Raw genomic sequence first — 539 nt, 5'->3', positions numbered from 1 at the left:
ATGGAAATGGTGCTTTTAAAAGTGTGGCTTTGTGTGCGTGCGTGTGTGTGTGTGTGTAGCTAGGAGGAGTAGGAGTATTAGGGAATGATGTGTGCAAAACACTTCACTGTGTGTTAGCAAAAGTTGTAAATGATAATGACTAAGGATGATTCCCACGGAAGGCTGTCAATCAAGGATGCTATCGTAGCCAAAATGTTGCCTGGCAGAAACTGAGATTAAATGAGCCGTGATGCTCCTTCCAGTGTGGTTAAATTTCAGCCTGAATTTCTCTTCTTTCCCCGACTTGGTGCTCTTCGGATACCTACAGGCCACAGACACACATACATGCATGCACACAAACACACACACACACAAACACAGAGCGAATTCCCAGCTAAGGAACGCTGGACAGCTCCTTTCCTTAAAGGAAGAAAATTGGGGACATTTAGCTTGGAAATGTTTTGTCTTGAAGCCCAGATTGATGGTGATTGGATGAAGAAAAGAGTCACAAACTATAAATACAGCCCTGAAGAATTATCTTTTCAGTGGAGGAGACCAGA

This window comes from Protobothrops mucrosquamatus, unplaced genomic scaffold (assembly GCF_001527695.2).
Source record: "Protobothrops mucrosquamatus isolate PMUCROS unplaced genomic scaffold, P.Mucros_1.0 scaffold4004, whole genome shotgun sequence".
Lineage (NCBI taxonomy): Eukaryota > Metazoa > Chordata > Lepidosauria > Squamata > Viperidae > Protobothrops > Protobothrops mucrosquamatus.
The sequence above is the reverse complement of the archived record's forward strand: the minus strand, read 5'-3'. Positions refer to the sequence as shown.